The sequence below is a fragment of the Rattus rattus genome, chromosome X (genome assembly GCF_011064425.1).
Source record: "Rattus rattus isolate New Zealand chromosome X, Rrattus_CSIRO_v1, whole genome shotgun sequence".
In the NCBI taxonomy this organism is placed as follows: domain Eukaryota; kingdom Metazoa; phylum Chordata; class Mammalia; order Rodentia; family Muridae; genus Rattus; species Rattus rattus.
The window spans coordinates 90,803,656-90,828,260 of NC_046172.1; positions in this window are offsets into that span (position 1 = coordinate 90,803,656).

Below are 24,605 nucleotides of genomic sequence, written 5' to 3' on the forward strand. Positions count from 1 at the left end.
AAAGAAGAGAAAGCATTCTAAAAGTGAAAAGCAATAAATGCTAGAAACATAAACTTGAATGTTTTGTAAGTTTTCAGTCTGCTTGGGAACAGGTTTTTGCACACAAAATGAAGGAATACACAGGAAGATTTTAATTATTAATAAAAACATTCAAACTTAAAATAGTAAATGGTATCATGGGTGATAAACTTTCCAGGACCCTTTGTTATCAAATTATTGAGTGAAATATACATAAACTACCCAAAATACAAAATGATGGCACTTTCCATGAACTACAAATGCATCCTTTCCTTAGTCTACAGCTAAATACTAGCAATCACTTCAGTATTCATTTGAGTTTTTGTCAAAACACTTCATTCTGAGGCTTAAGGGAAGGTTTGAGAGGTCCATTCAGCCTGCTGGCCCTGGTAGGGCAGATCTTAGAGGTCTCTCCATCACTAAGAGCAAAAAATACAAACTTAACTCGTCCTAATCCCACCCTCCTAGCTCTGTAGCCAACCTTAGAGTTCTATCATGATTGTTAGCCTACTGTGCATTTATATTTGTACTGGTATCCACAATAGTAGAAGCCACAGTTCTTCCAAACTTCAAAAGTTGTAGCTTAATTATGGAGATATTAAATGAGAGAATATGAAAGTTTAATGTTTTCTTATGGTGAAGGGGAAGAGGAAAAGGAGGAGGAAGAAGACAAGGAAGAGGGAGAGAAAAGCAGGAGAAGGATAAAGAGGCAGAGGAGGAAAAAGAGAAGATGCTGATGTTTCCATAGAAGGTAAAAATAATAGGTCTTATGAATTCAAAGAAGGTGGTAACAGTAGAGGTCACCTGGTTAAAAGGGGTGTCTTGGAAGAGAAGCTATTACAAATGAACTTTAAAAACTTTACTTCTAATAGTATCCTTGCAAGTATTCAGAAGGCTAATGACTTTGAAACCCCCAAACAGTGCTTTGAAAAATGTAAGTAATCAACCAAGGGAATCTACTATGAAAATTGAGAGCAAATAAGGAAGAGGTGGGTTGATTAGGTAGGAAGCCTGATAATATTCAAACCTTAGAAAGCATATAAACAAAATGCAGAATTTAACATAAGCATATTGTTAGGGAATACTGAAGTTTTAAGTAGAAAGCCAGAAATAACAGAGAGCCAGCTCTATGTCAGATTGAGGTGGTCTTGAGTATCAACCCTATAAATTAAGAGTTGTTTATATGTACACAGTGAAGACACACTGCTATCTGATAGACATTTGCTAAATTCTAGTGGAACTTTAGATATCTTCATGAACACGGGCATATCATGTTCTTAAAGTTGATGGACACTGTCCTGAACAAACAAAGATTGAGCCAACTAAAAGATCATTTTAATCTAAAGTTACTTATTGAGTGGCCGAATATTTTCCCTTTCTAGATTCAAGTTCTTAGTCCCTACCTTAAAATAGCCTAAGCAAATGGCTGCTTTGATAGACAGAGCAAATGTGGTTCTTAAGACGTATACCCAGTCAAGGTCAAAGGAAAACAGGAAGTTGGGTTGTCATTGCGTGGAATTACATTTTCTCATATTTTATGTTGTGCGTAAATTCTAGAAGACTAATTTAAATTGGTCTGAAATGTGCATTGTGCTAAATGTTATGTAAAGGCTGCATACTATCTCAAGTCTTTGCAAGAGATAAAGGAAAATTGATAAGTAATAAGGTTAATAGAAAAGGAGGATGGAAGTTTATGAACTGGGGAAGGGCTAGGAGTCAAAGCCAAGATTTCTAATAATCTAAGAAGGTAACAAACAAACAAACAAAAAACAAAAAAAGTCACGTAGTAAACTTTCATAACTAGAAATAACTGAGAAGTTGAAAATGAAATTTCATTAAGGGGAAGTAGAATACCAAATGAGTTTTGTAAAATAGTTACCCTAGGGGACATAAAGATACAGAATTAATAGAATCATAGAGCAAATGAAAAGTCTTGAAATATCATGTGTCCTTTCCCCCTGTCTTCATGCAAAATGTTACCTCAGCCATCTAAGACACGAATTTCTCCTGTTTGGAACCCAAATGTAAAATATCCCAGAGATAATTTCACAACATCTGAAGTAATGTAGTCTGAAGCTTGACAGCCTTCACTGCCAGTAAATTCTTCTTAAACTTTCTTTTGCTATATTGTCATTTCCTGTGTCTCCACCCTCTCTGCAGATGGGGAGCATCTGGTCCTAATGATTGTCCTTCAAGTCCTCTAAGATCATTACTAAGTCACCTCTTAGCCAGCTCTTCTATGGACAGAACAGTCTCAATTCCCCTTGGTTCCCTTCTTCAACTTATTTTTTCCTGTTGTTTATCATCTCTGTTCTGGGATCACTTCCTAATAAGAAAAAGTGCTGTCTTTTATGCCAAATAGACATACAATTAAAGCCTTAAGGCCCCAATTAACAAAAGAGATGGGGCAGATAGAGGAGAGAAAGAGAGAGAGAGAGAGAGAGAGAGAGAGAGAGAGAGAGAGAGAGAGAGAGAGAGAGAGAGACATATATCTGCCTAAGTTCCTTAGGCCAAGAATATTTAAAAAAAGGCTAGCCTCTTTTTTTCTCTTGATGATAAATACCAGTGGAAATTCTTACTTAAATGCAGCATTTCTCTAAGAAACTGAGTGGTGTAGACAGATATCAGTCTTTCCTCACTTGGTTTTCATGGTTAAATTCTGTAGTTATATAAAGAGAAAAGTTACTCAAAGTACCATGGGCATAGAAAATTCTGCTGACTTACACAGCCCGCAAAGGTTATTTTCTTGAACTCTGAACTCACCTTCCTGAGTTCTTTTCTTTAGTCTAGATAAAGCAAAAGATAGAGGGAAATACCCGAGACCTTCAAGTTATTAAGTAACACATTCCAATACCTCAAGGAGAAAGACTGTCCTGGGGTTAAGAAAGTCATAATCAGTCTTAGAACTATTTGATCTGGTAAATATTATAAGTTGTGATTTACAATCACAAGCCCACAATTAGGTGGAAGATTTATTTATTTTTTCTATGACCGTTCATTTCTGTAATTGTATATTGTGCCTTTTACCAATAATTGATAGAACACCTTTTCACTTATAACCTGGGTGGTTATTAGAATTTATACCTGAGTATCATACTACTTTCAATCCAAGAGAGCATTTTGAACTTCATTCTACTATGTGGGTACTGGTAATTTCATGGCTTCTTAACGTGGACCAGGAAGAATGAAAATGTGCTGCCTGTAAAAGAGGTTGGCCCAACTAGATACTTTAAAATAATAAGTTGCTTTGAACATGGTGATTAATCCCAGCAATTGAAAAGCAAATAATAAAGGGGGCATGGGGCATATTGGCAGAAGGAACATGGGACGGGATGGAGATAGGAAAGGGAAGTAGGGAAGTAGGATAATTGTCCTAGTCTAGCCAAGAAAGTGCTCCCAGAATGACACCCCTGTGTACGGGAGTAGGCTTCTTTCTTTCCCAAGGTCTGCCTTGTTGGGGCCACTGCTTTTCTGGAAACATGATGTAAATGTGTCTTGGTAGTGCCTTCCCCCTACCCCTAATTTTATTTTAATTTTACTTAAACGAGTGCATGGATATTTATATTTCTGTATACAGAGTTGCACGTATATGAGATGTGTATAGAAGCCCGAGGTCAACCTTAGGTGTTGTCTTTGAGTTTTGAGAGAATCTCATTGGCCTGAGACCTGTTAATTTGGCTAAGCTTGGCTGGCCAGTGAGCCCCAGTTATCAGCCTATCTATTTTTCTTTTGAGAATACAAGCTTGCAAATATGTGCCCAAGTCCTAATATATTTTGTATAGATTCTATGAGTCAAACACAGATTTCTATTCCACTGCAGTAAACACTTTACCTAAGGAACCATCCTTCTGGCCCTGCTTCGCTCCCTTCCCTTCCCTTCCCTTCCCTTCCCTTCCCTTCCCTTCCCTTCCTTCCCTTCCTTCCCTTCCCTTCCCTTCCCTTCCCTTCCCTTCCCTTCCCTTCCCTTCCTTCTTCCCTTCCTTCCCTTCCCTTCCCTTCCTTCCCTTCCTTTTTCCTTTTCCTTTTCCTTTTCCCCTTTCCTTTCCTTTCCTTTCCTTTCCTTTCCTTTCCTTTCCTTTCCTTTCCTTTCCTTTCCTTTCCTTTCCTTTCTTTTCCTTTCTTTTTGTCTTTTAAAGATGGAATCCTGAAGACACGTCAGCTACCTCTTCCTCTCTTCTCTGGGAGGACGGTTCCACCCTGTACCCTAAGGGCTTCATTCCTCTTGCTGGTGCGTGTTTTCAGTCACAATTCTTAGGAGGAAGTCCAGAGAACACGTAGAGAAAGAAATGCACTGAGGTGGCCTGAGAGATCTTCTGGAGTCACAGATAAGTGGCCTGCCCCTTGAACTCTTTCCTGTTTACCCTCAGGTTGAATCCCTGTACTTTGAAACGTTTCAGACAAACAATTCCAGGTGTGAGACTCACATCCTGAGTGAATAGTTTCAGCTTCCTTAAGCAAGAGGTTAAAGGTAACCTTGTGGAAACCCCCTTTGCTGACAGTTTTACTTATTTTTTAAAAAATCTAAAACAAGGAATACAGAAATCAAAGATCTGAAAGCACCCCTTAATGCATATTCAATATAAACCTCATGTGTGAACCACCCGGGAAATGATACTTTAACCATCTAAAAGGTTCTGTATCAAGCTTGAAACTGTTTGGTGATTTTCCTAATCCAGTGCTGCCAATAGGTAGACTGGGGGCCCTGAGTTGGTACTAGCAGTTTGAGTTAATGGAAGTGGGAACTTTCTTCTGTTACCTTGCCTGACTGACACCTTCAGTACCTTAGTGAAAATTCTCAGGCAATTACATGAGCTTTGGTGGCCAGCTCATCGTTGTCTTTTGCCAAAGGAAGAATCACAGTTTTGTTTTGTTGCCTTGGAAAATGGAAAACACTACTGTTGCTCTGGGCCAAGTGCGTTGAACACCTAACAGCTTCCCCTTAGTACAGAATTCTTCAATGTCTGTCATGGAGACATGGTCCTCAGAGAGTTCAAATTCCCCATCTCCTTTTACTCTTTTGGCAAAGACTTTGCTCTGCAGTCACTGCAAGATCCCAGAACCGATGAAGAAGAGTGCAGTTAAAAGGCCACGTCTCCCAAACTGATGAATAATTTGTACTTCAGAAATTCACCTTTCTTTTTTTTTAACATCTCCTTATCTTTACTTTTCTTTTATTTTTGTTTCAAAAATTCTGTTAAAAAATTTTTCTTACTTTTTTCATTTAAGTTCTGTTTTTCTTAATAGCCTCAGACAACCTGAACAAAGCAAGTGAGATATGTTTATAACATATTAAACTACAGTTGTTCCCAGGAGCTCAGATTTAGGCACCATTGTTCATCATTTCTGCCAGTACAGAACAACTATGAGCAGTAGAAACAGTACTGATTGTTCTTTGCAGCTTACATATTTTATTAATAAAAATGTCATTATTCATTATCAAACCTTCCTGACAAGTGCTACCATTCCAGGAAGGTTACTTGTGCATTAATGTAAATACAAGTATCAAGTACTTACCACGCCAAAGTAAGTTTGCCTATGTTAGCATGATTCTTCCTAACCACTATATGAAGTAGAATTGCAAACTCCGTTTTATCAATGTAGCACAAATCTTAGAGGATTGCTTACACTCAAACGGTTTGATTTGTTTTGTTTCTAGGGATACGGAATCTCCATACTGTTTATCATGTCTATCTTGTGATAAGGAATATCAACAAGTCAGGTGGTAGAGTCATGGAGTGTGTTGGTAATGTCCTCTAAGAAGCAGATGTTGTGGCAGGATAATACGTACAAGAAACTTCCTGAGAACTTGAGGAAAAGGGACAAAATGGAGGAGAGACAACTGCAGTTGGGAAAGACAGATGATTGTGCTGCAGTTGTGAAGGCAGGGAAAGGAGGTTATTTCATCAGTCTGAAGGCAGAGAGAAATTCTAAGAATGTTAGGGTGAAGTCAGTGGGGAGTTCTATAATAAGAGAAACATCAGAGTTGCCCTGTATTTTGTAGGGATGAGATGGTCTAGTGTCCCTGCCATGCTCAGTTTTTGTCTAAGGTCAACCTGTAAGAAATGTGGGCCTCAGTGTTAGAAAGATTCAGAGCACAGCAGATAGAATTCTCAGTTATGATCCTCCTCAGGGTAGACCAAGAAGCCAGAGTTTAATTCTTGCTATGGGGTTTCAGGGTGAGCGCCATTCAAGACTCAATGGATCCCGTTAGCCTAATTAGGAAATTGCATTTAACCACATTTTTCTAAGAGTTTTATATACTTACTTTTAATTGTTTATATTTCTTAGCACATGTTTAGGCACAAAACAGATATGCAATAATGGACATTGATTTGATCAGGTTTTAGCCAGCATCAATCTGCCTTCTCAAAAAGTAATTACAAATGATATGATGAAACTTTGCCAAGATGAGGTGATAATATTCATAAACGGTAGCCCTAAAATTTACAACTAACAAATACAGCTAGTTTTATGTCATTAAGAACAAGATCATCCAAGGGCCAGTAAGGTAAAAAAAACACTTTCCTTTGCAAGTCTAGACCTGAGTTTGACTCCCAGAACCGACAGTGGAAGGAGAGAACATACTCCCAAAATCTTTCCTCTGACATCCATATGCCATGGCATGTGTGTGACCATATTTACCCTATCATACACACATGATAAGAAATGTAATGAATTTTTTAAAACAATAACAATAACTCCAAACCCAGTCCCCCTTTTATAAAGAAAATCCTGAGTATTGGAATAAAAGGACAAAGCCTTGCAAACTTTCTGTTGTATGAACATACATAAGTCCAAATCAACACCCCTGCCCGGACATACTTGACTTCCTTTCCACTTTCTGATATTCAGTCATACCTTCACGAAAGAGTACCAAGTACAACGTACAGCTATGACCACACAGTGAAGCGTCCCTGAACTCTTAATTAACCATCATAACAAGGAGAACTCACGGAAGCTCCCAGATCTCTACTGTGGAAACTGGCCCATGGTATTGGTGGGGAGGAAAAGTAAATGGGAACAATTGAGAAGGCTGGACAAGTTGACGGGGAAAAGGGGAAAGGGAGAGAACATAGTCAAGAGAGACAAGATAAGCAAAGAATCTGCTGCCAATGACGGCACATGTCTAATCACGAGCAGGGCTGAGGGAGTAGATGAAGACCACGGATTAGCCATGCCACTGACTGTGGCCAGTAGATCTCAGGGATTTTGACAACTACCTAGACACCAAATACAATGCCAGGTACTGATGGGCGGAATACTCATTACATTTTAGACAATGTGCAGAGTAATTCATCGCAGTTACTTAAAAGCATCCTTTAATAAAGCCCTTGAAGTAGCTACTGATACAACCCATTTTTAGACAAAATAAACTAATGAAGATCACAGAACTAGTACATGCCAGAACTCAAATGGGAAACTGGTTCTATCAGGTACATTTAACCTCTCTACGATTTTGCCCCTTTTCATATTCATGTAAAGACTATTCAAATAGATAATTTTCATATGTTTCCTAGGAACATTTTATTTTAGTTCTGAGATTTAGGGTCTGTAGCAAAAAAAAAAATCCTAGAAGGGACTCATGACATCAGCTTGGAGACTGGACTGGATATGTCCCTCAGACAAACCCTTCTAAAAATGAAGCTACCCTAACAAACAAAAGCAATGCCTGAAGGAACTACGGCATACTTGGGTATTTAAGAAGATTTCTTCTGTGTCAGAAGATTAAATGGCACATGATTTGCTGCATGTCTGCATGGAAAAGGACGACTCCAAGCTTAGTGATCAGGCCTGAGAACTTGGTTTTGTTTGTTTGTTTGTTTATTTTTTGTATGTCTGTTTAAAAGCTTAAATACAAGTTCGTGGTGGTTTGAAAATGTTTGGACCAAGGAATGGCACTACTAAAAGGTGTGGCCTTGTTGGAGTACGTGTATTCTTGTTAGAGAACGTGTATCAGTGTGGGGGGTGGGTGCACTTGAGACAGTTCTCCTAGTCACATGGCAGCCAGTCTTCTATTTGCTTTCAGAACAAGATGTAGAACTCTCAGCTCCTCCAGCACCATGCCTACCTGGATACTGCTACCATACTTTCTTTCATGATGATAATGGACTGAACTGCGGACAAAACCTGTAAGCCAGCCCCAATTAAATCTTCTACTTTATAAAAGTTGCCTTGATCAAATCGTCTTTTGCAGCAATGGAAATCCTAACTAATACAAAGTTATGCCATGAAGCAAAACTGTCACCGTTAAGTCTGATGCGTCATCATCAGAAATATCACCACTTGTTGGGACCAAATCACTAGCACATAATAGCACCCTCTTGAGCAGTGTCAGCCAGGATGCCAAAGGCTGACTGAGCATGAAAAGTGGCAGGTGGACAGCAATGACAAGGATCATGCCCAGCTGCTGACACTGTAAAATTTGGTCCAAATGTGAGAGATCTTTTTCTGAGTCAGAGTAGGTTAAATCCTGACACTGTCTGTTTGAGTGTATTCATCTGTCTGTCTGTCTGTCTATCTATCTATCTATCTATCTATCTATCTATTGATTTGTAAAAGCAAAAACTAAAGATACGTATTTGACCTGTTTTTAATTTGTGTTATTGTTTGAGTTTCCACCTGAGTTCTACTAATAGAACCACGTCCTCTCTGTACCATGCTGGTAGGAATATGCAAAAGCTCATGTTCTAGCCAAGGTATTAAGCCTCAGGACTTTCCCCTCCTCCTCTCATACATGTTTATCTTAATAGGGCCCTTTTCTTACTCTCAGACACTACTTACTCTAGACCCTGGCTGCTAATTTTCATGTTAGATACTCTTCAGTTTAGCAGTTTACAAAGCCCCGTTTCTGGTTTATTTACCTCAGTGATATGTACAGAATGTGTCACTTTCCACTTACCTCCTGTATAGAATCTGCAGTTTTAGACTTTGAACAGAGTGTCAGCATAATAAGCACATGCAGCTCTAAGAAAGAAACAGTTCTGCCAGCCACCAAAGCTCTTCAAGACCCCACAAGAGTTGTGCCAGCTTCTTGGGAAGCTTTGCCAAGACAAGAGATGGGACACCTGGCATAGCGCAATATTTCTCTATTAAAACGGCAGTATGAAAAATTCAAAGGTTGTATTTGGTTGCATGCTCAGGCTTCTGAGGGCCCAAAGGGTAATTATAAGAGACAGAACCTTGTCAGTCAAGATAATTAAATCGAAGGTGTGAAAGGAGACTGTGTTTAAAGCAGAGCAGGTGACAGCAGTATGCCCAAAGAGAACTGGCCTAGTTACCAAGAGACCTAAATTCCAGCTGTAATAAACCATGGAGAATTATGTGAGCTTGGGTCAGTCCATGTCCCCTTTCTGTGCTTTGGATTTCTGATCTACTAAGAGAATATTGGGTTAGATGACCTTCTAGGGTCAAGTCCATTTCTCTTCTCCTAGTACTAATTGATTGCTTAATAGGCAATCAGTACTGGGGAAGTAGAAATGAGTCTTTATAAATGCCCTGAAGCTTGATTATCAATGAGGCAGCTTTTCTGTTGGAAAATAAAAGCAGTAATTGCAAAGCTCAATAAAAGGTATTAGGAGTTGAATGGTGGCTTTACTTAGTAGGTCCGGGAGAGGGAATACAATCAGTGAGGGGTCAGTTATTTGAAATAAAGATGTCTGGTGGATTACAAGTCTAAAAGTAGAGCTGTTGAATAGCTGGAATATATTAGACAAATATTTGGCTAATGGTATTTTTTGTGGTGGCATTTAAAGAACACTGTAGGAGCCCAATTATTGCCAAATGACTTCCTTACCATAATACCAATGGACTGGTAATTCCCAAATACTTGTGCCTGTATCTTTCTAGGAAAGTATAAAACAGAAAGCCAAAACTAGTCATTTATTTTTCACCATTAAGTTTTTCTTCTGTTTACTCAACAACTCAGTAGGGCTCTAAGGGAATGTGATGTAGATTAAGAGAATGAGGGCAACTGTGTGACTGGATGAGGAAAAGGACTGTGACTATTATGGGCTATTCAGGAGTAAATTTCTGACCTTTTCCTGTAGGGATTCCTAGCCAGTCAGTGAGTATCATGAGCACACTATAATCTTCTTAAATATCTCACAAATTTCAAAAGAATATACAGAAAGATCACAAAGGAAAAGGAGAGGTAGAGGTATAGCAATTATCAGTTATTTGTAGGCACAATAATAAGCACATAAGTTCATGTTTTATCTTGAGATAAATGCTATCTATTTAAGTCTGTATTCAACACTATTGCCTCCTAGGCACCTCTAACATAAAACAAGATTAGAATGTATGAAGGGTACCCATAATTGCAGTTTTTCTGTATTCTCAATCCTGAATAATGGGACCACCTTCTAGTTATTTTGCCATGCAAATGAGAAATAGATGTTCTAGCATCTTTGCTCTTCTTCAACACCCAGTCTATATCTCTGAGTTCTTAGATTCTTTGACTGTTTTGAGGCAGGGTCTCATGGAGACCATGATGGCTACAAATTCATTATGTAGCTGAGGATTAGTAGAACTTCTCCCCCCATTACTTGAGTGACAGGATTACTGGCATATGCCAACCATGCATGGTCTCTTTTAAAATGAATCCCACTATCTTTTACTCTGTCTATTTTTAATTGCTTTAGTTGAAGTCCATCTTGGTATTTGAATTACTAAACCAGTCTTCTAATTAATTTGCCTGCATCCAGCCTTTCCTATGATAACTCTGTCATATTTTTCACAATGTTGGTAACTAATCAAAGATATAATTTTAATTATTTGCATATTGCCCTGAAATTGCACGTACTACAAATCTCAAGTTCTATCACGTGAACTATCAAACATGAGTTGTCATTTTACCCATCTATCATAGCCCTTCACATTCCATCTTCATCTCATTTTATCATACTCTTTATTGTCCCACCATTATATTACTGACACATATATGTGCCTTTAAATATGCAGACTCCATACCTTATGTATTTTGACGTAGCTAATAGCTTACCCTTTAGTATTCAACTAAAAACCATCTTCTCAAAGGTCATCTCTGCCCCCCTGGTATACCCACCCAATTTGTAAGGTGTAGTTTTGCAGTGGTCTCATAGAATTTTCCACTTAGCCCAATTGTAGATCTTTGTATCAAAATTGTCTGATTACTTCTCTGGTCTCTACTGGATAACAAGTGCTGCAGACAGGCACTTTATCTTACTTGTCTTTGTAACTCCTGCCTAGGAGAGTATGTGGCAAAGAGTAAGGGCTCAGTTGCTATTTGTATTCTTTAAAAATTGTTGGCTTGCCACATTCTAACTAGGAAAAGTAGTTTTTAGTTATAAATTAAATATCTTTTGTGCTTCATATATCAAAGAGAGAACTGGAAATAATCATATTGGGTAAAAATAAACAAAACTCAAAACATTTATTTTCTCTCATTTGTAGAATTGCAATTCAAAATGGTTTACAATTTCTTTTTAGTATTTTTTTCCATTTTTATTTGTGTGTGTATATGTGTGTGTTTCTGTCTTGGACTTGTGTGAAAGCTTTGTGTGTATGGTGTTTGTGGATGTGTGTGTATACATATGCATGTGGGGGTTCAGGATTGATGTTGGAAATGAGCCTGAATAATGAGGTTTCCACCATACTAATTGAGGCAAGGTCTCTCAGCCAAATAAAAAAATTCCCCAGGGTTGGAGAGATGGATTATTGGTTAAAAGAGCTAACTGCTCTTTCTCGGGTCCTCAATTCAATTCCCAGCTACATGGTAGCTCACAACAACACAACCATCTGTAAGGAGATCAGATGCCCTCTTCTGGTGTGTCTGAAGACAGCGACAGTATACTCACATACACAAAACAAACGAATCTTTAAAAAATCTCCCAGTACAGTAAGTCTCACTTCCCTCCTTGCTCGGGTATGCCTGTGACTCACCAGCTGAGGCTGGCTAGACCTATGGGGCATTGGTTTGGATTCTTGGGATCAAAACTCCAGTGCTGACACCTGAGTTCCAAGTACTTTAACCACAGAATCCTTTCCTCAGGTCCCATGGAATCTTGGTTTTTAAAATAAAAAACATGTAAGTCCAAGGATAACCTGGTTGGGTGGTGAACCAGCAAGAAAGGCTGTGAGGCTGAATATGATGAATGTGCATTGCACAGTTATTAGAAATAGTCACAAGGAATCATATTTTTATAACTAATGTATACTTATTCAAATGTTAAAACACTTACATTTTTAAATACTTTTTAATATATTAAAATATCTAAGGTATATTTCCCAGTGGCCTTATATTCTTACATACTGAATAGATTGCAGAAACAGACAGTCTGCTGTCTACCAATCTTAATATTTCAGTGCCTAATTTTAATGAGTTTACCATCTATTTTCTTTTATTTAAATTATTAATTATTTCATCTCACTTTATTTTCAGACAGGGTGTCACATTTTATCTCTGGATGGCATGGAATTCACTATGTAACCCAATCCAGCTTTGAACTTCATGATTCTTCTGCCTTAGTTCCCCAAGTGCTGGGATTACAGACATGCATAACCTAGCCCAACTATTTGGTCACCTGCTGTAGTTTGATTGTGAAATGTCCTCCAGAAGCTCATATGTTTAAACACATGCTCCACAGCTGATGTTGTTGTCTGGGAATGTTCTGGAACCTTTAGGAGGTGGAGCCTTGCTGGGAAAAGTCATCCGCTAGGAACTGGCCTTGAGGTTTTAGATTCTAGCCCTATTTCCTATTCTCTCTTTGCTCCCTAAAGATGGATGAAAGGCAAGTAGCTTGTTCCCTACCCCAGTCACCATGCCTTCCTTCCCAAGCACCATGCCTTCCCAGTCATGATGAACTGTGTCTGAATGGAACCCTAGGCCATTTTTTTCAGAGTATTTTATCATAGTGATAAGAAAATACTTAATATACCACTTATTTTCAACATGGTATTTACAGGTCTTACAAATTTACATGTCCTCATAAAGGACTTCTGATGAGGGCTCCTACAATGCTTCTTACCAGCATTGTCACACCTAACAGTCAGTTCTAGCCATTAATATATCCACTGAAAACACAGGGTAAGAAAGGAATAAAGACCACAAATGGTCAAGCCTGCTTCTCTAAGTAAGTTTCAGTTGCAAGGGCTTTGTGTAATCCAGTGAGCCACCCTTGCAGTATTTTTTTTTGTTGTTGGGGAAGCAGTTGGTTGGTTCAGCTACCCTCTCTGGTGACTTCTAAGTGCAAGGAAAGCAAACACTATCATCATTTTAATCTACAAACAAAAAGATCCGGGCTTGTGACCAGACCTCATGGTGGCTGTGCTCATCATGAGCCTATTGTAGGGTTGTTTGCAATCAGCACATGAGAAACCTGTGTTGAAACAGCAAAAGGGCTCCTGCTGTGACTGATACAGCAAAGGCAGGAAGGGCTAGGGAGGCTTCTCCAAGTAACCCAATAACCAGCCTGTGCTGACGAGGCATTCCAGAGTATCCAGGCAACTGCAAGGTAGCTTAAAATTCAACTTTTCAAGTCCTAATTCAAATCTGAATGCAAAGCTGAGTGAGTCTGAGTAGGACTTCTAACAACAGAAACAACTATTAAAAGGTTCTTGTGTATATTTCATAAAACATGCCATTCCTATAGTTTCCAGAGCGACAGATAACACTACAAGGAGGAAGGATGGAAGGAAGAAGGGAAGGAAGGATTGCAGATTTTCACATAACAATTTTAGCATATTAAGAGGTGTACATAATGGTAAAAGGCAGACTTTAACTTTGATATGACTTGGTTGGCTGTAAAGAGAAGCAGTTCATTGCTTGCTCGGCAGCTGTCATTTGTATCAATAGGCTTCAGGCCTTGAGTATTTTAAACCTCTCTCTCTCTCTCTGTCTTTCTCTCTGTCTCTCTCTCTCTCTCTGTGTATGTGAGTGTGTATGTGTGTGTATGTGTGTGTGTGTGTGTGTTGTCGTTGTTGTTGTTCCTTTTATTCTACATATCTTCTTTAAAGAGGGAGGAAGGAAAGAAAAGTTTTCAGATAAGGAAACATTAGCTAGAAAAAGATAGGGAGCTAAGAATAGACGGTTATTTTACCACAAGAAAGGTAATGATTAGTACTCAAAAGTTAGCCTTTAAAATAAAATCTTTTTTTGCAGAAAATATGGTTCCAGTGGATTATTAATTTGAAGACACGGAGATCATCTGCTTTTGGATGTATGGGGCCTAAGCCATGGGGACATGTGCACTCTAGGCAAGTACTCTACCACTGAGCTGCATCTCCCGTTGTGGAGATTTGGTCATTTTGAGACAGATTCTTACTATGTAGACTAACAAGAAACTTGTTATATAATGCAAGATGGTTTTGAATCTATGACCCTCCTCACCCATGGGCTGATATTAAAGTCATGTGACACTATCAGGTTATTTTTAATGTTTACTCTACTGTGAATGCTGCATAACCGTTCACTTCAGTGTTACTCCTGATGTCACAAAGACTTGCCTTAAATGAATATGGGAAAGTCCAATTCTACTAGGTTTGTATACAATGAAATATGCCGTTATGATCATAATATAAAATAAATTGATGAAATTTATATTTTAAAAATCTACTTAAATGTATTGATACTATTCAACATTTTATGTACTCATTCAGGCTTTAAAATGAAAGGGTAATTTGATTATTAAGATGATTTTTTTCCTCTGTGATTTTACGCAACAAGAAATTATTACTCTGTGGTGATTTAGGACAAAGAATAAGAGAAAAACATAACTCAGGGTCCCATAAAAGCCTGAATTAGTGAATTCAATGAATTTGACCTGAATTGTATACAGTGCACACACCTGTAAAAAACAAAATCTCTATCTTTAGCCTGAAATCCTTTATTTTAGGAACACATTTGGACATAGCTTCTATGTTTCAATTTTCACCAATTACATAGAACATCACTACCTTCCTCCCACTTTCCCTTCCTAAACTATGCTTGAAGAGCTGGTTTATGCCAAATACTTTCATGTGGATAAGAATCAGTGGAGGGATGGGGTTGCCATCTATACAGTCAAAAATTCTGTCCGGGAATTGTTCCTGTCTAAAAGAACTGCAGAAGAGACTTAGGGAAAGGAAGTTCAGTGACAGGGCCAAATTGGGATCCAGCTCAAGGGAAGGCTCCAAGGTCTGACACCATTACTGAGGCTATGATGTACTTCCAGATAGGAGCCCAACATGGCTGCCCTCTGAGAGGCCCAACAAGCAACTGACCAAGACAGACACAGATACTTACAACTCAACCAACAGACATAAGCCCATGTGGTTGAGTTAGGGAAAGGTTGGAAGAAGTTGTGGAGTTGGGCTGCTCCATGGGAAGACCAGCAGTTTCAACTGACCTGGACCCCTGAGATCTCTCAGACACTGGACCACCAACCAGGCAGCATACACCAGCTGAGATGAGGCCTTCAACACATCTACAGCACAGGACTGCCAGGTCTGCCTCAGTGAGAGAAGATGCAACTAACCCTGGAGAAACTTGAGGCCCCAGAGTGTAAGGAGGTCTGGTGGGGTGGAAGTGGAGGTGGGGGTGTGGGGACATCCACTTGGAGACAGGGAATGAGGAATGAGATGAGGAACAGTTGGAGCATGGACCAGTAGAGGAATAAAGACTAGAGTGTAAAGGAAGATTAAAGAATAACAGTAATAGAAAGAAAAAATTAAAAAATAATAATGAATCTTTCAAACCCCAAAGGAGGTATCATCCTCCAAAACAAGAGAACTTTAAGTATTACAGACTTAACACTGATCTAAAGTCACCTGAATCTCATGTACTAAAACCATAACATTTTCAAAGTGATGATATTCACTCCTCAAAGTAATAAAGACCATCTAGACTATATGGTTTTCATTTCCCCGTTCTAATTTTCTTTAAGAAAAGTGTTTATCCAACATCAAGAACAATATCCAAGTTAAAAAATTATTTTCAGAACATTCATAATATCTTCTACAAACACAGTATTTAATCTCTGTGATGTACTTCCTTATGTTTAACCATGGTTTTCCTTTCTTCACTGGTTATTCTGTTTGTTAGAAAAATGAGGAGTGAGAAGGAAATTTGGAAATCATTCAGGCTGAGTCTTTTCCTTAATATATGTGAGTCTAAAGATGGAGGATGAGCTGGCAGATGATTTCCTAGCAAGGGCAGTCCTTTACTCTTCAGTTTCCTCAGCGTCTCAGCGTCAGGAGGGGACACAACAGTATATCTGATCAGATTGAAGGAGGCACTTAAGAATTATTTTCCTTCTAAAAAATTTAAATTTCATTTTCAATTTCCTGCAGGAATGTTTCCAGATACGCTAAGTTGTTCACACCAAATAAGAACTGGCCCCCAAGCAATACTCCAGTTTCAAAGGAAGGAAAAAGAAACCTGGGTTGAGGTTATTCTTCATTTTTAAATATCTCTGCATTGGGCTGAGATATATTTGCGGCCCTTTCCATGTGGCAAAGACTGTGAAAATGAAAACTGAAGCAAGTCCAGAAAAGTAGTGTTCAGAGAGGAATTTGTTTTCCCTATTTAAAAAAAAAATAATCTAACAGTAAGATAGTTAGCTGTTTCTTCCTTTCTAGTAGTCTCTCCATTTCTCCATTCTCACCTCAGTCCTAGGAGAGGGGAGACTATTAATCTAGATTACAGTTTGGAGAGCATAACTTTTACCTTCTCCTATGACCCATTGGCCCAGAAGTTAGATTTAGAGCCATTACCACCCTCCCCCTTAGGCTTTCAGTTTAGTGTCCTTGATGTCACACATCCAGGATGAAGCCTTGCTAGTGAGTTGCAGCTGTTGCCTGTAATGTGACACTTTAGGGGAATGCCTGGCCTTTAGTGTAGGTCCTTATAAAAGCAACAGCACAGGGTCAAAACTCATCTCAAATATCACCTCCTTTGGGAAGTCTGCCCTGTTCCCCACCCAGTGTCTCCTTACTCAACGCACCAATATTTCGTGTTTGTTTTTAAACCAGGGCATTCATCTTGATGCATATACTGGGATCATATCACTTCTCTGCTGTTGTTGTTGTCAGAATGTCTGTTAATATGAATTCTGTCTATTATCTTTGTTTTTCAAAATGCATAGCACAGCAAGTGAAACAACAACTGCCGAATGGTCATTGCCTTTACACTAACATCTTTCAGGATTAGGGTCAGCTGGAGATATATGTGAAATTCCTTCTACTTGTGAAAACTGACCTATCAAAGAGTGATTGCATCCTATGTCATTATCTAGTGCCCTGATTCCTCTAATTTCCTAATCACTTATTATCCCAATTCGTTATATTTAATGCTTTACAGTTTTCTTACATTTTAACCATTGCATTTTTATCAACAAGGGATCATCCAATGCATAGCAATTATAATAAGTAATATTTGTGTTTGAGTAAGGTGCTCATTGAACCAAGCACAGAAATGTCACAGTTGAATGAGATAAGGGAAAAGAGAAGAGGTTAAGAAAATTGGTCGCCTAATAAATGTCTGTTTCTTTCTAGTTTGAACCTTTCCCCTTGTCTTTTTAATCCTACCCTCTTTTTAGTGTTACATTCCTAACCTATAAATTACATCTTCCTCCACCGTCTCTGGCCATCTGTTCAGTGCTTTCCTATCCTTAAAGAGACTTGCTTGGAGTCTTCTGTTCTCTCAGGCAACACACTCCCAATGTTTACTTGTCTTTGCCAACCCTTCTGAATTGTCCACAGAATGAGTTGATAGCCATAACAATGGCTGTCTCGATACCCATTCGTTTCAGGATCACTTTTGCATCTGTCCTTGTTTTCAGTCACTTTTTTACTATGTGACTTCTGCATTCATTACCCAGCTGAAAACTTCTCTCAGGGGTAACTTCCTGGTCAATAAATTCAATGGCAATTGATCTCAGAGATTAAAAGTACAGGACTCAAGGATCAACAGATTTTGAGTTAATGCTAGACTGTGCATTTTGGCTAGCTATACAGACTTAATTAAGTTTATTAGCTTATATACTCAGTTTTCTTGGATTTAAAATGGGCAAGATCTGGGTGGAAGAAATGGCTCAGTAGTTAACACTGCACATTGCCTTTTAGAAACCTGAGTTTGATTCCCAGCATCCATATCAGAAGGCTCATGAACACATGCATCCCAGCCCTAAGGGATCAAATTGCCTCTGGCTTCCACAGGCACCTGCACTCACATTCCCACACACAAACATAAAAAATAAAAATAAATATTTACTAATGACCCTAAAATTAGAAAAATCATAGTCTTCTGTACAAGAAATTCTGAGATTAAATGGGGGAATTCCTGCAGTGTATTAAGCACAGTACCTGAAATATATAATCTGGCCAATGAGTGGTGCAGTTTAGACTACTCTACATCTGGATTCTGTTCAACTTTTATAGACTTTGCCATAAATACCAACAATACACTGAACTTTTTTTTTCTCTTCCCATTTACTGCTCTGTTGCCATGAACAGAATTGATAACTCTCCTCTTCCTTCCCCAGCCACACAGGACTGTCCTAGGTTTCAGTTCTTGTCCTATGTGCATTTCTTTTTCAATAAGACTAGAAATAGGAAGCTGGAATTTAAAGAGGAGTTATTGTACACCTACATTGTATGTATTTCTTCCTGCTAAATTGGCTTTCATTTTGACTTTTTTTTTGTCACTAGTACAACTGAATTCACTCTGCTCGACATGGCCTACTCTTTGCTTCTCCCTAAACTTGCCATATATATATACTCTATTCTCTCTGGAGTTTTGATTGTATTGATATCTTTATTTCCTTTCATCGTAAAACTTAATACTTTCCCCAAATGCCATTTTGAGTCTAATCTTTTACGTGTGAAATCTTTCATGTCAACAAAGACTCTGGAATAATAATTCATTACACGTTGCAATGTGTGAGATATATCAAACCTAGTTTCTTCCTCACTCTGTATCCAGAACAATTAAATTCTTCCTTTTTATTGATCCATCTTAACAAAAACTGTTAAAATTATTTAATCACTCAAAGGTTGACACTTCATTGATTTCTAACTATAGGATAAACCTCCCCTCCTCAAATTATTATGTTGTGGATCAGTTTGTTTCTGCTAAACTGAACTTGAGTAAATTCTGTTCTTCAGTCATCTCCTTTGGCCTTTGTTCTTCAGGCCTTGCTTTGTTTACTTCCAAAAGTAGCAGCAGTGATTTGCATAGGAATGAAAAAGTTGTGTATTTCAAGATTTTTTTTCTCATTTTAAAGAAAGATGCTTTGGCTAGTGTTTCACAACAAATTAGTTACTTAAAGATGGTGTTGTCTGGAGGCAAGTGAGTAGGGGGCTTAGCATTTGAGCTAATGGGAAAATTGGTAGGTCTAATTATTAGGAAAGCACATCTAAACTATTGATTGTGTAGTCCTGTTGGATGCTAAAATGTATAAATCTCTTTGTGAACAATGAAAGTGAGTCAATATTGACTTAGTATGTGCACAAAGCTGTAGACACTGGAAGACATCCAATAGAAGACACAATCTCAAGCTCAGATTAGTCCACTGTCTTTTTATTGTGCTGTAGTGAAAATACTGAAAGGCAAACAAAAGTAAACAAAACCTTTAATAGTAAAATGAGCCTTAGTATGAGCATTATTATAGTAAAAACTACACAAAATCTTAGAAAAAAAACCATCTTTTCATTTGTGCATATACTTGCTTTGATGTCACCCAGGATAGTTATGAATATGGCCCAATACAAAAATCACAAACTTACTTAAAACATGAGGACACTTTGAAAAAGTTATTTCTGTGCCACTCCACTGTGTTGTTCTCCGGTGTCAACTTCATTGATAACAACATGTTACATTGCCAAAAGGCTGGATGCACTCTCAGTTATAGGCAACAAATACTTTCTTACTAGACTTAAGTTTAAAAACCAGAATTGGTTATTTTCTCATGCTCAGGAATAAATTTGCTAAGGATAGCTTAGGGAGCTTCATATTTTCTAAGGAAGATATGTATATTTAATTTAAAAAATAAATTTAATATTATTATTGGGTGTGTGCACATGCCACAGCATAAATGTGAATATCAAAGGACAATTTGGGACATTGGCTCTCTTTTTCTACTGTGAGTTCCAGGGACTGAACTCAGGTTATTTGGCTTGTGGAACGAGCAGCTTTACTCACTGAGTCATCTTTCCAGCCATATACTTTTAAGTGTTAAGAAAAATGAAGCCTTAAAAAATAACTTTAATGGATAGACTTTTTATACTAGCTGATAGGTAGCCATGTTAGGAGTAGGGGAGCTTTCCTACGACTCTTGAATCTCTAATACTTAGATCATCTGCTTTGTCTACAAACCATACAGTTTTTTCGTGGCCAGAAATTTGATCTCAAATTGGTATGATGTTCAATAAACTAAAGAAAAAAAAAAATAATAATTTTTGCCTTTGATTTTAAAATTTCAAGAATTAGATAGTTGCCTTATGGTCTTACTCTTAGAAAAAACAATAAGCAAGGGGACTTGGCGGGGGGGGGGGTAGATAACAATTGAACAATGTCAGCAAAGATGATAACAATGTATCACTTCAGGCTTATCTTCCTTAGGAAAAACTGACATGAGGAGTGGTTACCAAAAATCTCTTAAGAAAGCTTGATGTGTGTGCTTATTGTAAACAGGCTCAAAACATGCGCACAAAGGGCCTAGCAAACTTAGATTTTGAATGTGGAAACAGGACCAAGGCCATTGGGGTGAGAGGAGACAGATTCATGTGACTAATCCAGGAATTAGATTCCAGAGACCAGCCTCAAGGTGCAGATCTGAATTTATTGCCCGGTGCCTAAGCTTATATATAGTGTTTGAGCCATCCCCAAACCCCTAAATCCTTGGTCAATCATATCTGTCCACACTGTCACCATGCTCCAGTTAAAGCCCTGCTTGATGAAGTTACTCATGAGGAGAGGAAGGGGACAGGACACTGTCACTTGGTAGGACTTCTTTAAAGATGAGGAAATCAGCCACCACCCTGGCCTCTGTTTGGTTCCTTTTGGCTATCTCAGAAGTGTTCTGGAGCCATCTTAGATCAGGACTCTTGAAGGAGTTCCAAGAGCCTGTGGTACCTCACTCTCCAACCCACTTTGTCCTTCACAAGGTTGACTTCCACCTCCCCCACACTTGGCTGATTCCAGTCATATAAGGTTTCTTCATCTAAGTGAAGAAGCAGCATTTTGACTCTCAATTCACGGAGCTAATTTCATGTTTGGTTTCTTAGATTTTTTTTTCTTTCCAAGAAAGGAGAGAGGAAGTTTCCTCAGGTTGGGAGAAGAATGAAATGATGAGTATATTGAAGGTGTATCTTGATACTTGACCACTGAGAAAACAGTTCTGTGTGACTTTTCTTTGCTCCAGGCAGTAAGGAAGAGAAACTGGGTTTTGTGGAAAACTGGTACACATAGTTATGTCTAAAACTTTTCCTGGTGAGACCTCACACAGTAAATTTTTTCTGGGGCTGTGGGCTTCTCCAACTTGGAAATAGAAGGATTTTCATGTGTTACATTATCTTGCTTAAGATGTGAAATCACTTCCTAAAAGTTGGATGTCTCTTTGGAGGCAAAACAGAAAAGTGATTGTTGCCAAGAACTGCTACAAAGAAGTCTATCCAATTCTTTGTCCCTTCAATAGAAACTGACAGCTTTGACCTTCCTCTTGAAGTTGTTAACAAGTTTCACTCCATACTGACAGAATGGGAGCATTAACAAACTATAGTCAAGCAGGCCAGATTTTGAGGCCTCCTGTCAGTTTCAAAGTCTATCATCTGTAGAAAGTTCAAGCATCTGGTTTGTAGTAATGTGGAAGCCTAGAGAAGCAATTCTCCCATTATAATGAATTGAAAGAGTAGTTGATCATTCACACACATCCAGTGGGGAATACAAAAGTATAAGGTAAGATCTCAGTCTAAAGAAGGTTATTAGCATACGTCAGAAAAAGCCAATTGTTAAGAGATAGTAACTTGTATATTTTAGTATGGCTTTGTGGCAGTGTGAGTCTAGTCATGCTTAAGGCCAAGACAATGGAAATCAAGGGAGAAGAGTAAGAGAGTACTTGGGAGAATGGGGAAAGGCAAAGAAAATATTCCATGACCATGGTAATATAGGAGGAAAAGGGGTGAGGGAGCATTAGGGAGAAAGAAGACCACCTTGTGGAACTCAAACTTCATGCTGTTTGCCCTATTTTATCAGTGTCCAGCCTGACTTTGAAATTGTTAGATTGTTCAGAGCAGAATCCAGGATTCACAGGTGGCTTGTTTGTGGTTTCATGCTGAAGGCAGATGAAGGAACTGGGAATGTAAGGTGTTGTCATGCTTTAATTCCTTTATCTGCCCATCAATCAAAACATCCAAGGTTTGGAAGTCCAAAGCTTGCACTGAGACTGCATTGTGACTTCTCACTTTATAAAGCATTGAAGCTTGCCTTGTACTCAGCCATCTTCCCTGTTACAGGAAGGCTATTTTTTCCAGTTAAAAGGTGACTGGACTTATACTGTCCCTTGCAAATGCAGACCTGAATTTGTTTGTTTATTCATTCCTAAAACTAAATTCCGGATGCTACAAGGAGGAGAGGCCATGTTCTCAGGAAATTAGAGCTCGTGTCAGGGCAGCATGCCCTCACCATCCCTCTCCATTTGTTGTAAAGAAGGACAAGACAGAATGATGGATGGTTGGGGTTGTTTATAACTATTGAATATGTCTAATCTGAATTCTCGGCAATCAGTGCTATTCAGCTTTAACCCTTTGGCTGGACTATTCATTTCAACCAGATGTAGCAGATGCACAGACCAAATCTATCTTCACTTCTTTGGCATCTCCTATTTGCTTGAGCACTTTGCCTTACATACAAATACATTCTATCTTAAAAGATGCTGTGGACATTTATGCCAGGAATACACTAGTTTTTCTGTAGTGACATTTTTGGTAGCATTTGTATGTCTACTTTGTCAGAGATACACATTTCCTTTAATAATTCCTACCTCACCCATGCATAAATTCCTTGTCTGGAAATCTTCCTTTTTAGACTCCACTCTTAAATTCCTCATGTTTTAAGCAAAGAACCCCAATTTATCATGTAATCACAGAATACCTGGGAGGGACTGAGAAGTATTTTAGTTATTCTCATCATTAATAAATCAAAATAAAATTGAGATTCAGAGAGGAAAAGAAAGGCGTTGTCCAAATTCACATTCAAATTAATGGATGAACTGGGAAGTCTGACCTGCACATGGGGGGGGTTTGCGGGGGGGGGGGGGGTTGGGGGGGGGGGGGGGGGGGGGGAAGTAGGATCATTCAATGTTTTATATTTAGTATTTACCTTTCCTCCCCTGAGAATTAGTCTTTTGAATTTTATTTTTCAACAAATGAATAAACGAACAATAGGTTTTCCATTTTAGTTAAAATCTTAAAGTTCTGTAGTTGAGCCTTATGTAACATTTTGCTTTCCTTAGTGCCATTCACAGTTTGCATATAGTTCTGGCAAATATGTGAAAAAGCAATGTAGTTTACAGAAAAAAAGAGATCTGGATGTGAAGCCAGACAAACCTGGTATTCTTTTTCGCACTTACCCTTAAAAATTATGTGTCCTTGAGTAAGTAATTTTTCATATTGTAGCCTCATTCCCACAGATATGAAATAGGATTAAGGGCAAGTCTATAATGGATGGATCTGTAATACTTGTGTGTGTGTGTGTGTGTATATATATATATATATATATATATATATTCTAATATGGTGTTAATATGTTGAAATATAATGGGGCTATTTCATATTACTGAATGGCTGTGTGGAAAAAATACTTGAAATTGAGAGTGGTCTACTGTCAAAATTGAGGTCACAGAGAAGAATGAAGCAGTGTCAATAAAGGCAATTTAATAGTTTTATACCATCTCTTCTGTGTTGATTGAGATTGCCTTTCGTTCTACTGTTGGTTGAATGTCACTGCCTAAAATTTTATGAAATCATGGAAACTAAAATAGGCTTCAGTGATTTCTTAGGTAAATCCACTTGTTCTAGATTTCAAAATTAGACCATAGAGTAAAATGACTCCATTTGGGTCACAAACCAAGACAAGGCCATACTTTTTTGAATATTTAAGTTATTCTAGTACTTAAAAATATTCCAATGTTTACTTTTTATAACTTAATCTGATCTTATTTATTACTTTTATTTATGTATAGGGTGAATGGCCTGTGTGTATGTCTGTGCATGCTTGGTTCTTGAGGAGGCCAGAAGAGGGTGTCAGATCCCCTGCAACTAGAGTTACTCATGGTTGGGAGCTGCTGTGTGGGTGCTGAGAATGGAACCCAGGTCCTCTGGAAGATCAGTCAGTTCTCTTAACCAGAGCTGTCTCTCACTCTTCAGGCATTCTGATTTTAACCATCAAAACAAAACATAATTCAGAAATATAATGCATGAGGTTGGTACTAGACAGAAATTCATATTAGCAATTCTCTTTTATTGTTTTAACATATACATATACACATGCACATACATATACAATAGAGACAACACACTTTGGGGTAGAAGATTTAATTCTAAGAGACTTATGTAGAATGTGAGTGCACGCATGT